We start from the raw sequence: 16243 nt of genomic DNA, 5'->3' as shown, positions 1-16243 counted from the left end.
TGCGGCGAGCGGGGGCTACTCTTTGTTGTGGTGTGCGGGCTTCTCATTGCAGTGGCTTCTCTTGTTGTGGAGCACAGGCTCTAGGCACATGGGCTTCAGTAGTTATGGCTCGCTGGCTTCCGTAGTTGTGGCTCGTGGGCTCTAAAGTGCAGGCTCAGTAGTTGTGGTGCACGGGCTTAGTTGTTCTGCGGCATGTGGGATTTTCCCGGACCAGGGCTCGAACCCGTGTCCCCTGCATTGGCAGCCGGATTCTTAACCAGTGCGCCACCAGGGAAGCCCCTCCAGCTTTCGTTTGTATGTGTTCCTAGGTCTGAAGTGGGTCTCTTGTAGACCGCATATATACGGGTCTTGTTTTTGTATCCATTCAGTGAGCCTGTGTCTTTTGATTATGGGATTTAATCCATTTACATTCAAGGTTATTATCGATATGTATGTTCTTATTACCATTTTCTTAATTGTTTTGGGTCTGTTTTTGTGGGTCTTTTTCTTCTCTTGTGTTTCCCACTTAGAGAAGTTTCTTCAGCATTTGTTGTAGAGCTGGTTTGGTGGTGCTGAATTCTCTTAGCTTTTGCTTGTCTGAAAAGCTTTTGACTTCTCCATCGAATCTGAATTAGATCCTTGCTGGGTAGAGTAATCTTGGTTGTAGGTTTTTATCTTTCATCACTTTAAGTATATCCTGCCACTCCCTTCTGGCCTGCAGAGTTTCCCCTGAAAAATCAGCTGATAACCTTATGGGGATTCCTTTGTATGTTATTCTTTTGTTTTTCCCTTGCTGCTTTTAATAATTTTTCTTTGAATTTAATTTTTGTTAGTTTGATTAATATGTGTCTTGGTGTGTTTTTCCTAGATTTTATCCTGTATGGGACTCTCTGTGCTTCCTGGACTTGGGTGACTGTTTCCTTTCCCCTCTTAGGGAATTTTTCAACTATAATCTCTTCAAATATTTTCTCAGACCCTTTCTTTTTCTCTTCTTCTTTTGGGATCCCTATAACTCGAATGTTGGTGCGTTTAGTGTTGTCCCAGTGGTCTCTGAGATTGTCTTCCATTCTTTTCATTCTTTTTTCTGTATTCTGCTCCTCAGCAGTTATTTCCACCATTCTGTCTTCCAGCTCACTTATTCGTTCTTCTGCCTCAGTTATTCTGTAATTGATTCCTTCTAGTGTATTTTTCATTTCAGTTATTGTGTTGTTCATCTCTGTTTGTTTGTTCTTTAGTTCTTCTCGATCTCTGTTAAACATATCTTGTACTTTCTCAATCCGTGCCTCCATTCTATTTCCGAGATTCTGGATCATCTTTACTATCATTACTCTGAATTCTTTTTCAGGTAGATTGCCTATTTCCTCTTCATTTATTTGGTCTTGTAGGTTTTTACCTTGCTCCTCCATCTGTGACATATTTTTTTGCCATCTCTTTTTTTTTTTTTTTTTTTATGAGTGGGATTGTGTTCCTGTCTTACTGGTTGTTTGACCTGAGGCTTTTAACACTGGGGTTTATGGCTATTGGGTAGAGCTGGGTCTTGGTGCTGAGATGAGGTACTCTGGGAGACCTCACTCCGATGAATAGTCCCTGGGGTCTGAGGTTCTCTGTTAGTCTAGTGGTTCGGACTTGGAGCTCCTACCGCAGGAGCTTCAGCCGACCTGGGCTTGTGAACCAAGGTCCTGCAAGCTGCCTGGGGCGGCAAAAAAACCCCCACAACAATAACAAAGTAAAAAATAAAATTAGACTAGGAAACTAACAGGTATGTTAGGAAGAATATGAAAATAAAAATATAGATGAATCAACAATTGGAAGGTACATTAGTACCACAATAGTAAGAAAGAGGAGGAGGGAAAAGAAAAAAAAAAAAGCAAAAAGTGGGGGGAAGGCCTTAGCTGTGGAGGGCGGGGCCTAAGCAAGGGCGAGGTTTGGGTGGCGGGCGGGGCCAATGCTTAGGATCTGGAAAAGGTCCTGGGGGCTGTAGGGGGGTGGAACGTAGGCTCAAGGAACAGAAGGGACCCAGGCGTTCCCCCCACCCCTAGTCTCAGAGGGCAGAGGACCTCACCTGGGAGCCCAGCAGGCTTCCTGGGCTTGAGTGGGTGGGGCAGTCACCCTCTGCTCCTCTCCCTCTCCTCCTGGAAGACCCCTCCAACGTGCCTCTCCTATTCTCCCCCCAGCCTCCTTCCTATGCCCCCAAGGACCTACGTGGCCTGGAGGGGGCCTTGGAGGGCAGGGGACTGGCCTGGGATCTCAGCAGCCTCCTCGGCCTGAGTGGGCAGGGCAGTCGCCCTCTGCTCCTCTCCCACTCCTCCTGGAGGGCCCCTCCCACCTGCCTCTCCTGATCTCCCCAGCCTCCCTCCTATGACTCTTTCATTCTTGTTAAAGGCTGAGTAATATTCCATTGTATATATGTACCACATCCTCTTTACCCATTCTCTGTCGATGGACATTTAGGTGGTTTCCATGTCTTGGCTATCGTAAACAAAGATGCAATGAACACTGGGGTACATGATCTTTTCGAACCATGTTTTTCTCTGGATATATGCTCAGGAATGGGATTGCAGCATCATATGGTAGCTCTATTTTTAGTTTTTTAAAGGAACCTTCATACTGTTCTCCGTAGTGGCTGCAGCAGTTTACATTCCCACCAGCAGTGTAGGAGGGTTCTCATCTCTTCACACCCTCTCCAGCGTTCGCTGTTTGTGGAGTTTTTGATGATGGCCACTCTGACTTACACCGAGTGATTTTTGAATGCTCAGCCACCCATTATGTGCTTTGATGTATCATCAGATTTGACTTGCTGACATTTTGTTTAGGAAGCCTATTTTGAAGCTTCTAATATTCTTATGTTTTTGCACAAGAAATCCTTTTTCATTGAAGAGACATTAGAAAATATGTTTAAAAGGAAAACCTCCATAAAAAAGTTTATTGAAAAAAACCCTTCACATATAACCCAGAAATAACCACTGTGAACATTTTGTGTCCAGAATGATTCAGAAAGAAAGAATGATTCAGAAAGAATTGAACACTTACAAAAACTTAATACTCAGTAACTAGGTCGCATAGGAACATATAATCAAACCAATTTATAAAGGAACTGTGACAGTTATTTCTATAATCTTAAAAATGTTCAGTATGCAGCTCTGGGTCCCACAGTGCATACTGATCTGTTGTCTGATTTTTCAGAGTCCCCCTTTTGTGATTACCACCAGTGACCTCATTGGCGTATATATATATATACAGTTATATATATATATATAACAGCCGCATATTTCCTCCAGGCCGTGGAAGAATGGTGCAAACATAAGTTCTTGCTGTATCCCCCCAAGGAAACGTTGTACAGTGTAATTAATTTCTTTAAAGTGTGTGATTCTTTCTGAATTACCCTATTTGTTTTTGTCTTACAGTTTTCTATGAATATATATGTATATATATTTCTTCAACAACGAGTTCATAACCGTACGCTGTTGGCTGTGTCTTTTGGTTTTTGGTTGGTTTGTTTTTTAAAGGAACAACTTGTAGGAGCCATTTTTTTTCTTTTGGAGACTCAACACTAAGAAAAGAGATTTTTAATGTGTTTTACCCAGCTTGGCTTCACATCCTGTCATGTCTACACTGGCTTTCCATAACACAATTTACGTAGACATATATCTTACCCTCACCAGCAATGTGTCGGCCAACACAATGTAACTTTATTTCCATGACAAGTTTTTCAGGGTGACAAGATCCACTTTTCTATAGCTCCTCCCGGAAATTGCCGTACCATTTTTCTCAGGCCTTCCTAGATCCTGCCTGAGAGTAATTATATCCAATTTGTGTTCCATTGTTTTTGCGATTTATTTGCCTTCTCAGATTCCTGATGGATCATAATTCTTAGATAAATTACGGTTATATAATTCACTGAATTATTCAGGAACTGAGATCATGCATATTTTTTGCGTCACTACATGTTGTTTGAGATCATCCTTTTTAATAGCTGCATAGTATACTGTTTATGGTTGGACCATACCTTAACCAGTCTTATGGTGTGGGGCACTCAGGTTGTTGGAAATTTGAGAGTGGATGAAAACAATTTTTATTATGGGAACAGTCTCATGCAATAGTAGAGAGAATATGTAACTCCGTGTACCCATCTCCCAGCTTCAGAATCACCGATTCACAGCAATCTTGTGCCGTCTATACCCTCCCCCACACACCCCCGACACTGGGTTGTTTTGAAGCAAACTCAAGACATCGTATCATTTCATACGTAAATATTTCAAAATGTATTTCTAAAAGATAACGATTCTTTAAAAAAAATCCATAATACCCCAAACATCAGTAATTCCTTAATACGCTCTCACCAACACTTACATTCCACTTTCCTGTTGTCTCACAATTTTTTTCACTTCGTTTATTGGAATCTGAATCTGAATGAAGTCCATAGATAGCAAGTGGTTGATAGGCCTACGTTTATTTTAATCTCTTAAGTTTTCCCCCTTCCCTTTTCCTTCTTGGTGTTTGCTGAGAAGGGCATTGGGTACAGTGCCCCGTGGTGCTGTTAACAGGCTCCTCTTTCTTGTTCTTCCTGGAGATGGCAGTTAGATCTGCAGGCTGGCTTGGCATTGGGTTTGGTCCACTTCGGGTGAGAACGCCTCATGAGCGGGGTTGTGTGTGTGTGTCTGGCAGGTGCACGTGACCTCGGTGACATCAGCAGCTGTTTCTGATCGCCACCTCTGTCCATTCATTCATTACATGGTGCCAAATGGTGACGTCCTAAAGTTGTCTTTCCTTCTTCGTCATTGGCTAGATTACTTTTACAAAGGGAAACTTCCCCCATCCACTCGGTGGTTACCCTGAGGCTTGGTTTTCATAGGGAAGGCATGATGGATACTTGATTCTTTATCAGTTTTCAAAACAAGTTGGGGGCTTCCCTGGTGGCGCAGTGGTTGAGAGTCCGCCTGCCGCTACAGGGGACGCGGGTTCGTGCCCCGGTCCGGGAAGATCCCACATGCCGCGGAGCGGCTGGGCCCGTGAGCCATGGTCGCTGAGCCTGCGCGTCCGGAGCCTGTGCTCCGCAGCGGGAGAGGCCACAGCAGTGAGAGGCCCGTGTACCGCAAAAAAAAAAAAAAAAAAAAAAAAAATCCTTAGAGGTGACCAATGACGTTTTTACAAAATATATGTGTAACTGTGAATTTAAGGATTTAAATGCATTTGGTGAGTTTCATCATATTTGCAGTTCTTTTCTTTTTCTTTTTTTAACATTTTTTTTGGCCACGCCGCACAGCTTATGGGATTTTAGTTCTCCAACCATGGATCGAACCCCAGGCCTTGGCAGTGAGAGCTTGGAGTCCTAACCACTGGACCACCAGGGAATTCCCTTAACTAGCAGATACAATAGTGCAAGTCACAGGGGTTCACAGATCACCGCGGAAAGCAGAGCATGTGATTGGAGACCCAGCTGAACCTCCAGGGTCTGGCAGGGGACCTGGAAGGCTGAGAGGACCCAGGCCTCTCCCTTGGGTGCTCTGGCCTTCCTCTGGGTGGTTACTCCATACTCTCTCTCCCTTGGCACCTGCACCATAATGGCCCCCCCAATTCTGGTCCTGCAGGGCCTTCCTACTCCCCCAGGGCCACCTCCACATAGATTTGGATTGGCCCAGATAATGTTTTTAAGTCATCTCCCCAAATCAGGAAAGTGACCCCTTTGTATCAGACACCTACACCTGTCCAGTGGGGAGTGGGGACGTGAGATTTAAACACAGGGTTGGAGCAGGTTATGGGAAGGGTCTTTGGATGGCACGGACAGTAACAGACATAACTGTCCCCCAGGCTGCTGCTTTTTTAAAAAAATGTATTGAGGTGAAATTCACGTAACATAAAATTAACTATCTTAAAGTGAACAATTCAGTGGCATTTAGTACATTCTAGAACCTTTGCCTCATTCCAAGATAAAACTCCATATCCCTTAAGCAGTTTCTCCCCCACCCCCACCCCTCAGTGAGCCTCTGGCAACCATACTTTGCTTTCTGTCTCTATTCTGGATGTTTCATATAAATGGAATCATTTACTCTGTGACTTTTATCTTTTTATTTATTTTTTATTTTTTTAAAATTTAATTTATTTATTTTTGGCTGCGTTGGGTCTTTGTTGCTGCACGCGGGCTTTCTCTAGTTGCGGCGAGCAGGGGCTACTCTTCGTTGCGGTGCACAGGCTTCTCATTGCGGTGGCTTCTCTTTTTGCAGAGCATGGGCTTCAGTAGTTGTGGCTCGTGGACTCTAGAGCGCAGGCTCAGTAGTTGTGGCTCACGGGCCTAGTTGCTCCGCGGCATGTGGGATCTTCCCAGACCAGGGCTTGAACCCGTGTCCCCTGCATTGGCAGGCGGATTCTTAAGCACTGTGCCACCAGGGAAGCCCTATGTGACCTTTGATGTCTGGTTCTTTCACTTAGCATCATGTGGTCAAGTTTCATCTGTGTTGGGACACGTACCAGTACTTCATTCATTTGTATGGCTGAATAGTATTCCATTGTGTGGTTAGATCACATTTGTTTATCCATTCATCCATTGATGGACATCTGGGTCATTTCCACCTTTTGGCAATTGGGAATCATGGTGCTATGAACATTGGTGTACATGGATTTGAGTACCTATTTTCCAGTTTTTAGAGTACATCCCTGGGGTGCAATTGCTGGGTCATATAGTAACTATGTTTAATTTTCTGAGGAACTGCCAAACTTTTCCACAGTAGCTGTGTCATTTTATATTCCTCCCAGCCGTGGTTGAGGGTTCCAATTTCTTCACACCCTCGCCAACACTTGTTAGTTTCAGGTTTTATCCTAGTGGGTGCGAAGTGGTGTCTCATCGTGGTTTTGATTTGTGTTTCCGTGATGACTAATTCTGTTGAGCATCTTTTCACGTGATTATTGGCCATTGCACACATTGTTCTTAATGGTTGCAAACTTTTTTATCCTATGGTTCTGTCCTTATTTATCCAACCTGTCCCCTGATAGTGGACACTGAGTTTGCTCCCTCCCTTTTAATTTTGCTATTACAGATGATACTGTCATAAACATTTATTTCTGTCTTTTTAACTTATTTTTTACTGAAGTATAGTTGATTTACAATGTCATGTTAATTTCTGCTGTACAGCAAAGTGATTCAGATACGTATTTCTTTTTATATACATTCTTTTTCATATTCTTTTCCATTATGGTTTATCCCAGGATATTGAATACATTTTCCTGGGCTATACAGTAGGACCTTGTTGTTTATCCATTCTGTATGTAATAATTTGCATCTACTAACCCCAAACTCCCAGTCCCTCCCTCCCTCACCCCCCATAAACATTTATTTCTTAAGGATAAATACTGAGCACCAAATGTGTGGACCGGAGGGCATGCACATTTTTAGGACTTGTGACATATGATGCCACCTGGTCCTTTAGTTGACTGTCGCCTGCTCTGTGTCCCTGGCAGCCAGCTCTGAACCCGCCCCGCCTCCCTGTGTCTTCCAGATGCCTGGGAGCCACTCACCTCCTCCCGTGCCCTGAGGCCACCTCTGCCCCGACACCACCACCCTCGTGTGTCCACCCAGCCTTTCTCCGCATCCACGCCCCACCGGGCTGCCCTGGAACCGTGAGGCCCGGCTCTCCTCCACCCGCCCCGCACCCACCCGTCGCCTGAAGCCACCGGCTCCAATTGCCACCAACTTCTGCTTGTCCAGAAAACGACAGTACGGATGGGCAAAGGCTCCAGCCCTCTGCAAAACCAAGGACTCGGCTGCTTCGCAGGCGGCCTCTCGGTCCCTCCTGCTCTCCTGCGTGTGTGCTTTCGTTCTTTATTTCAAACAGACATTGAAAAAGAAAAAAAAAACAAAACTACCTTCTGTCCTAGAAGATTCAGACTGACAGATGGGGAGAAGGCCTCGGGGACGTCAAAGAACTCTGCCTCCTGCCTTGACCTTGGCAGCGGGAGAGGCCACGGGAGTCACGGCCTCGGCCACGGGGGGTCGGGGCGTGGGGGGCCTGCCTGCCCCTCGTGATTTGGCGCCCCATCCTCGAGCAGCAAGACCACCTGCGCGGCTAGGATGATTAATTACAACGTTGATGATTTTTTTTTTGTGATAACAGTATTGTGCTTTTTGTGGGGAAAGTGAGGTTTTTTTTTTTATATACATATATAATTGATACCTTTTATTTATTGGTTGGTAACTGTTGCTGCTGCCTCGTGTGTCTGATGCTCCCAGGGATGCGGGGCCCACCGTTTACACGTGCACGCCCTCGCCCACCTGCCCAGGCGCTTGGGAGGATGGTGGCCTGCAGCGGCCAGGAAGCCAAAAATCTTTTTTTTTTTTTTTTTTCAGATACTGTGCTCGATGTTTGGAGAGGGGAAAGGTGGGCTTCTTAAATGGCTAATGCACTGTTCCCTCCAGCTCGAATGCCTCCCTCCTGGATCTCTTTTCTCTGCTCCCGGTTCACACACCTCTCGGTCCTGTATCCTCCTCTGGGTCCATAACCTCTTTTCTGAGGACAAACAGGGGACATCTTCCGGTTTCTCGGTTCTTGCTTTGGTGTTCGCAGCGCCGTGGGGAGTGGCAAGGCTTGTGCTGAGACTGGGATCCAGGAAGGGCCGGGGGTGGACCGAGAATCTAAGGAGAGAAGGAGGAGGGAGTGAGCAGATGTGAAGTCTGCCTCTCCCTCCTTGGTGGGTTTTGAGAATAGCTGCTCACCCTGCTTTCCTGCCTTGTCCAGCGGACCACAGTAGCTTTCCCTCTTTTAGCTGAAAGGCCGGAAGGGAGCGGGGGAGAGAGAAGGGCCGCAGGCAATCCCATTCAGGTGGCTTCTTGGGCTGTGGCCCACATGTGCTCACAGGAAGCTTCTAGCTCTGCCCGCCACTGAGACAGGGCAGGCCCACAACTGTCACCAGGAAAGTCAGATGACCTTGGACCGGAAGGCAGGATCCTGAGGCTGGCCCTTGCTCCGTGACTGTGGGCCCCCCTGCCCTCTGTGGGCCCCAGCTCCCCCTGCTGCGGATCCGGGAGGCCTGGGCTGGGGGATCCGGAGGCTTCCCTTCGTGCTGATGCTGTCTAATTCTAAGCTTGGGTTTCCTGCAGCTGGTGATTGTGCGGTCTGTGTCTATGTTTACAGACCCCAGCAGACACGGGGACTGCCTGAGTCACTCTCTGTCTCTTAGCACAGTCTTCAGGGACGCAGCAGCCACTGTTCGTGGTGTGTGGGTTCGGATGACACACCCTGTTCCTCCCCGCAGAGCTTCCTGGTCCCTCCTGGACTCCTGAGCTGTCTTTCAGGCCCAGAACTAGTCCTCGCCCAGGGAAGCCTTCTGGGTGAGAAGCAGTCCCCCAGACTGTTTAGGGCCAGGCCGGAATCGAGAATCCCTGCTTCTTCTTTGCGAAGTCAGCAGCCTATCACCTCCTGACTTATCCCGGCCAGCGGAGGGGAGGAGCTGACCCTCGGCCCCCGCTTTGAATGGCCCTTGGCGCCCACTTTGCACTTTCCCAGGAGGCCAGAGCTTCTCCTGCTCTTTAACTCTCACAGCAGACCCCCGCCAGAGAGCGGCTCCGCCAGCGTGGGACTTGCGTGTCCGTTCCTGCAGGCTGGACCGCTCGGCCAGCCCCTGTCTCTCCCTCCTTGCATCAGCCAGCCCTCTGGCTGCCCTCTCCCTCCGCTGGAAGCCCCCCAGATCCTGCGGGGATAGGAGCAGTAGTTCCATTTTCACGGGTGACTTTGAAGCTTGGGCTCTTTGAGGCCCCTGCGGTCACCTTCCTGCTCAGGCCACGGGCCTAGGAGGCCCAGTACTCACCACCAAATCCTGCAGTTCCTCAGCCTGGCTCTGACCTAGGACCCTAGGGCAGCAGGTGAGCTTGGTGGCTTGGGGCTGGAGATGGGGGGAGCGGGGCCTTTCCCCAGGTCAAATGATTTCTCTGGCCTCCACCTGAGCCTCGATTTACCTCTCTGGTCCAGTGGGCCAGAGCTTTTGTGCAGCCTGTCCTGGAGCATCACGGGAAAGGGCTTGTGGCTAAGAATTATCCAAGGTTAAGCATAGGGGCCCCGCCCGCTGAGACATTGACTCCTAGGAGTCTAGGGAGATCCGTGTGCAAGGCTTTCCTCCCACCTCCTCACCGTTAGGCCTTTTGGTTTGGAGCTACGCGTGTGGCTTTTGACCTTAGCAGGCGATACCGTGGACCCATGGGCCAAGGCACACCTTGGGTCCTTGCCCAGAGAAGTCCAGAGCTGCTGGAAGGGCCACGCCTCTTCCTGGCAGGGTGCTGGACACTGGCCATTTTTGCCCGAGGTTGCGGGCAGGGACAGTTCCGTCCCCTCCTCTCACCAGGCCTCTAGCTGCAGCACCCTTGGAACCCTGAGCAGCCCATGGGCCTCTCTCCCCAGCACCGTTTCCCACCCGAGGCCCAGCCCTGTCAACTGCTGCTCTGGGGCTTCCAGACCAGCCAGAAGTCAGGTTCTTAGCCCTCGCTCCCCAGCCCAGGAGCAGGGGCCAGCCTCCGGCAGTCCGTCTGCAGCAGCCCTGGCCTCTTCCTCATAGAATCCGCTCCCCACTCTGCGTTGATGGTACTTAGGAGAACGTCATGAGTTTCCAGTATTTAACCAGGCAACGTTTAGAATAACGTCATTTAGAATAATGTCGTTTAGAATAACGTCAAGGCAGATGTGTGTCCTCCTCTTCCCCTGAAATGCTTTTCATTTTGACAGCCAACTTCCTAGATGACAGATGCATCTGGGCTTTCGGGGACCCTGTCTCTTCTCTAGAGGGTTGGGGTGTGGGGTTCCTGGGCCCCCTGGGAAGATGCAGCCTCTCCCTGGGGAAAGCCCCACTGCTCACCTAGTGGAAAAGCTACCGGGTTCCCAGTGGTTTCGGCTTCTAAGGGATTGAGGGGAACGCGGGAGCGCCCCCTCGTGGCGATGATCAATAAAGGCATTTGGGGGACCGGACCAGACAAATAGGTGATTTGAGAGCGAGGCCGCAGATGGGGAGGCGAGCGGGGGGCGGGGGGGGCGGCGCTATGATCTCACCCAGACCCTGAGCTTCCAGCCCCACCTTACTGGCAGCATGTCTCCCAGACGCCCTTCTTCTAGGTCTACCCCAGAGATAGCAAGTGAATCAGCATAAGGGCACTGTAATGGGAAGCCTTGCCCCCCGACCTTTTTTAATATCTGCGGAATAAACCCAATGGTTGATTTTTGGATGAATAAAAGGCTTTTGTCGAATACACAGCTGGTCCCATCTTCTGTCTTGGCATCTAGGCCTCTCAGGCTTTGTCTGCTCCCCGTGATTGGGACAAACGCAGAATCCCCTCCACCTCCACCCTCCACCCTGACTGCCCCCTGCCCAGGCTGTACATTTCTGTTCCCCGTGTGTCTTTGCCTTGACCCATGGCCCCAGGGAGGGCCACAGGCTCCCAGTCTGACTCAGTGACCAGCTTTCTCCGGGACTCTGGGCGAGTCACTTCTCACTGGGACTCAGTTTCTCCATCCGTCAGATGGGAGTGAGTCTCTGCTCAGCCCATGTCCCAGGGCCATTGTGGGGAGCAGCCATGAACGGAATCATCAGAGCCTTGGCCGAGGTGAAAGGCCAGTGGAGTCTGAATCGTCATGGTGCCCCCCGCCCAGAGCCTGCAGCTTTGGAAAGGAATTTGGGCAACTCTTACCAAAAAAAAAAAAAAACAAAAACAATGTTTCCTGGGTGGTGATTTTCTGTTTGCCTTCCCAGTCCCTCTGAGCCTCTTTTGGGGTGTTGTTCTGTCTGAATCTGCTGGTGTGTGTCTCTGAGGGAGGGGCAGGCCCCGGGGTGGACAGGGGCCACGTAGCACGCCCAGGCCTCCTCTCGTGCTCTCGTTGTATGTTGTCCTTGTCACGCCAATTAAACACGCTTCCTCACTTGTCTTTGCCTTCCTTGTGTGGACCTGTTGCTTTGTCTGTTTCTTTTTTGTTTCATTTTAGGTTTCTTCTTCCTCCTGTGACACCCTTTCTCTTGCTTTGGGTGTTGTCTGCCCAGTTTCCCCAAGAGAAAGAATGGGCAGAGTGAGAACCTTGGGTGTAATGATTAAACCAGAACATTTTCAGGAGTGTTTCTGGGAAGCCAAGAGTTCAGCAGAGTGAATCCCCACGCCACCCCATGTATCACTCCCGGCATTTCCATTCCTTCCTGTTTCATCTCTTGGGGTTCTCTAAAGGTTTAATAATGTTTGAAAACATGGGCCTAGACTAGTGCTTCTCAGAACTGAGCATTATAGAATCACCTGGGGGCTTGTTAAAACCCAGACTGCCACCTGCAGAGTTTCTCATTAGCTAGGTTTGGGCCGGGGCCTAGGAATGTTCATTTCTAACAAGTTACCAGGCCACGCCGATGCTGCTGGTCTGGGACCACACTTTGGAAGGCCTGGGGAGCTGCTGACACTGAGGGACATCCAGCTGGGTTCTAATTTGTTTTGTTTTGTTCTGTTTTGTTTTGCCACAGCACGTGGCTTGCAGGATCTTAGTTCCAGGGGTCGAACCTGGGCCCTGGCAGTGAAAGAGCAGAGTCCTAACCACTGGACCGCCAGGGAGTTCCCCAGCTGGGTTCTAAAGAGGAGTCCACCCTCCACTTGCCGGGGATTCAGGCTAATTATTCACCTGTGCGTAACTTTTGCACCTGCCACGTGTCAGGCACTGAGGGCCCAGAGACTTGTCACTTACCAAGTGGAGGGGTGTTTCGGGAGGGGAGGTGGGTAGGTGAGTAGCTCCCATGGGGGCTCTCAGGAAGGCACCCCATGGTTTGGCCGTTGGAGTGGCTGCCCTCTGCCATGGTTCCCCTCGGCTTGGAACCTGGGATCTTGGAGGGACCTCCTCTTTCCCCTCTAGTTAAGTGACCAAATGTTTGCTCAACACGCATGGCGTGGGCCCCCCACGTGCCAGGTGTTTGGGGGAGGGGGATCAGAGGAGGTGACAGTCTTTGCCTTCTAGGAGCTTTTGCTGAGGAAACGTTAATTAGGAGAACAATAAAAGGCAATGTCCCGTCAAGAGCGTAACTGCTGGCTAGAAATGTGTTACTGCTCTGGGCCAAGGGCCCTTGAAAGACACGTGAATGTGTCCGTTGATGAGATCAAGCAGCCAACGTTAGAATGAGCCGCCACCTGCAAAAACAGGTTGCGTTTCACAGTTGGTTTTGTGAAAGGGAGCGTCAGACCGACGCCACCTGGGAGACAAAGCTGGAGGGCCCGCTTCGGGGCTGAAGCAGCCACAGAGAAGGGGGTGCAAAGGTGGCGCCTTCCATGGCCACGCTGGGCACCCAGCCTGCTGCCTCGCTCCGGCAGGGTCTGGAGCGAAGACGCTAGAACTCTGCCAGACACACGGGAGCGAATCAAAGGCAATGTGGGAAGGCAGTGTGGGACAGTGGTTACGGCTATAGGTTCTAGAATTAGACCTGGTTCTCAGCAGCCTCCACCACTTGACATTGGGCACGGGTTGTAACTGACAGGGTTTTCTGGTAAAAACGTGGACTCCAGTTAGAGGCAGGTGATGACTCCACAGCCCTCCCCACCAGATGGAAAGTTACAACAAAAGCAGGTCTTAGGTCAAATTCTGCCAAATATCCAAATATTTACTAGGAAGCAAGTGCAAAGGTACAAAAGACTTGTCTGCCCAGCGAGTGGGGAGGGACCCCAGAGCACAGCCTCTGGCTGTGGGCTCTCTTCCCAGCCGGTACAAAGACGCGAGTTCCCGGGAATCTTTCTAGCCATCATTTATCTCCATCACCTCACACTTCTTCTATGAAAAATGACTTCTACCATCCTTTTGTAAATGAATCAACTCTGTGGTATAGGTTTTCATAACAATACGTATTTAAAATGCTAATGTGACCCCTTCCGGAGAGCGGATTCCTGACCGGGGTATTTCGTGTACTAAGGGAGGTGGGGACTGGAGGTAATTGACACGCACGCCCACATTCTCTAATTCCACGATTCCCCCGAAGCACTGAAAGGCAGTGCGTGCGCGGCAGCACACCCTTTCTGGGAAGCCTAGCATCTGGCTCAAAGGGCTGATGTGAAGGTAGCTGGGGCAATGATTCCAGAGGATGGTGGGCTCTCAGTGGGTGTTAACTGTCACTGGAGGTGGCTCTGGTCTTTCCCAGGCAGTCTTGGGAGGTGTCTACAAGGACGTGGTTCAGAGCCCCTGCTTCTGTGGGCGCATCATGGGTCATAGTCTCTCGTTCTGGGTAAGGTTGCAGTCCGCATTGACCTCTCCCTGGCCCAGCCTACCCTGGGCAGCTTACTGTGGGATGAGGCCCTAACGAAGGCACAGATCTGGCCACTTCCTTCCTCTCTGGGCCTCCTGACTTACCAGGATGGCTCAGACTGGCTGCCGTTCTCTGGGTGTGTTATTAGCGTGGCTAAACCCCCCAAGATGGGCCCATTTTTCCCCACTTCAAGCCTGCCACCCTGTCCCCCCTGCCCTCCCGAAACCCCAAACTCATGTCTGCATGATAGAAAGCATCTCCCTAAATCACACTCCCCAGTGCCCGGATCAGGGCATCACCAGGCATGGAGAGGAGAGAAGAGTGGGTGGTGGGAGGGAGGGTGGGGAATGCAGTGGGGGGACCCCTGCCCTGATGTGGCTGCCCCCTCCCTGCCATCTTCCCGGTGGGCCCCCTGTAGCCTGCCCTGCCACTGGGGCACATCCCACTGTGACAGTGCCTGCCTCATGTCCAGGGACAGAAACGTTATATCCTCTGGTCCCCTGGGCTGGGGGAGCCTGGTCAGGGCAGTGGCAGGAAAAGGGCTTTGAAGGTCTCCTGAGTTTAGGAAAAGTGAGCTCTCATAGGTATGGTAGACTCCTCTGCTTATCCCATACCCTTTACCCTGCTTTAGCTGTGCACCGGGCTGCATGGACGAAAGGACTACATTTCCCAGCATCCCTTGGAGCTGAGTGTGGCCACATGACTCAGTTCCTACCAATGGGATGAGAGTGATGAACACAACTTCCCTTCCACTTCCCCCTTCCGGCTGGCTGGACCTTGGATTCCAAAACAGCTTCCCGGGAACCTGGGCCCCCGCCCCCACAAAGCGCCACACCAGCCCTGGACCGTTTACACTGGGATTGTTAGGAGGGAGTCAAATACCCTCCTAACACGGTTAAGCCATCTGGGGTCTCTGTGTCAACAGCCACATTTTTATTCCACCTAATATACTGAGTGATCCCACTGGGTCATTTTAAATGAGCTGATGTCACCTACAAATGTTTGCATCTGAACTCTCAATGTTTGCCAAAGTGATTTAGTAAAAAAACCGTACAGTGCAACGTGCTCCCCACGTGGGCTCTTCTCACTCACGCCTTCCCATCCCCCTCTTCCTTTTTCCTCTTCCTTTCCTGCTGTGCCCTCCTCTATGGGCTCAGGGAACTGGGGGTCCCAGTGGGAAGGACTCTTGGGGGAAGGGCTTTCTTTTGCTGAAGGACTAGGGATGCAGGGGGCGGGGCAGAGGCTCTCCTTGAGCCAGGAGGCCCTGTAAGACTTGGCTAGTTGGGTTTTCCCTGGGAAACCTCAGTGAGGGTGGATACTGTGAAGGCTGGCCTCGAATTGGGCACAGGAAGGACCTTGCCAGGGGTTTTAAGATGGGGGGATGGGGACCAGACCTCCACACAGTCTATTCAAACTCCCACCTCAGAAACTGAGCCCTTTCCCCAGAGAAATAGTCATCACAGAAGCAGATCTTAGAGGTGACAGATGTGATGAAAACAGCTTTCAGGAATTTCCTGGCAGTCCAGTGGTTAGGACTTGGTGCTTTCACTGCCGGGGCCTGGGTTCGATCGCTGGTGGGGGAACTAAGATCCCGCAAGCCGCAAGGCATGGCAAAAAGACCCCACCCCAAAACAAACAAAGAAACCCACAACAGCAACAAAAAAAAGCAACCAGTAAAACGGCTTTGTTTAGAGACCAGGGAGGAATGGTGGAGAATTGCCATCTGACCGAGGGGGTCTCATTTTAGTCTCTGGACTGTTGGATGCCCCCGAGGGGAGGGGAAGTCTGTGATATCGTGGAGGGCCCACTTTAATTTTTGAAGACTCTAAAGACCCAATTAATATGCTATGTATCCAAAGGCCTTCTTGCTTTAGAAGATTTGTGCAACGGCAGAGGCCAGAGCCAGGCCCTGGGGTGAGGGTGCAATGGGCCGGCCTGGGAGCGGAAGGGAGGGGCTCCCCGTCGCTGGGAGGGAATCATCATCGTCGTCAGGGGAAACCTCCAGCCTACTCTGAAATCCGAATTCTACGCCAAAGCG

General features: G+C 50.2%; 1 protein-coding gene across 1 annotated transcript in view; it reads left to right on the top strand.

Moving 5' to 3' along the window:
- The window catches only part of NCS1 (neuronal calcium sensor 1), a 60980-nt gene extending 49778 nt beyond the window's left edge, over nt 1-11202 (top strand). The window contains exon 8 of the mRNA XM_060013971.1: nt 7470-11202. The gene's annotated coding sequence lies outside the window, so the exon portion shown is untranslated. The remainder of the gene's footprint in view (nt 1-7469) is intronic.
- Nucleotides 11203-16243: the final 5041 nt, after the last annotated feature.

This window comes from Delphinus delphis, chromosome 6, assembly GCF_949987515.2.
Source record: "Delphinus delphis chromosome 6, mDelDel1.2, whole genome shotgun sequence".
NCBI lineage: Eukaryota > Metazoa > Chordata > Mammalia > Artiodactyla > Delphinidae > Delphinus > Delphinus delphis.
Note: the sequence above shows the minus strand (reverse complement) of the source record. Positions and strands in the feature narration are given on the sequence as shown.